Here is a 630-nt window from a genome sequence, read left to right as displayed (position 1 = left end):
GCCAAAACCGGACCCGGGCCCCGTGCAATCGAGGGGGGCGACCCCCCACCGGAAGGACACGTGCATAATTTTTCTCCCGTTGCATTTACCCAGATGCACCCTCCCACCCTCTGCATCGAGGCCCCCTTCACGTCTCAAACGACCACCAACACACATGCCCCCCCCCCCCCCAAAAAAAAAGATGCCAACCTCAAGCCGTTTACCCTTCGCCAAACGCTGAGGAGATCGGGGTGAGGGGCCAGGGGGCACGATGAACCTGCATCACGAGACGACGGGGGGGTGGGGAGGGTCAGGAGACGGGGGAGGGGGGAGGGCGGTTAAGGGGATTGGAGGTTGAGGGTAGGTGCGGGGAGCAGAGACGGGTAGACTTGAGGAAGGGGGAGGGTGGGAGAGGGGACGTCCCGAGGACACAGCCACGAAGGGACCCCCCCCCCACCCAACCAACCCTACCCCACCCCAGAGACACAGGACCCAATGTCAGAGGCACGGGAATGAGGGGCGCTCCAGAGGGGGTGAGCAGTGAACTCGGAGGGTCGTAGGAGGCGATGGAGACGTGGCGTCTTGGGGGGGGAGTGCGAGGGAGGGGATTTGAATAGGAGGGTGAGGATTGTAGGGGGCTGGAGGAGGTGA

The sequence above is a fragment of the Rhincodon typus genome, unplaced genomic scaffold, assembly GCF_021869965.1.
Source record: "Rhincodon typus isolate 14 unplaced genomic scaffold, sRhiTyp1.1 hic_rhity00000054, whole genome shotgun sequence".
NCBI lineage: Eukaryota > Metazoa > Chordata > Chondrichthyes > Orectolobiformes > Rhincodontidae > Rhincodon > Rhincodon typus.
The sequence above is the reverse complement of the archived record's forward strand: the minus strand, read 5'-3'. Positions refer to the sequence as shown.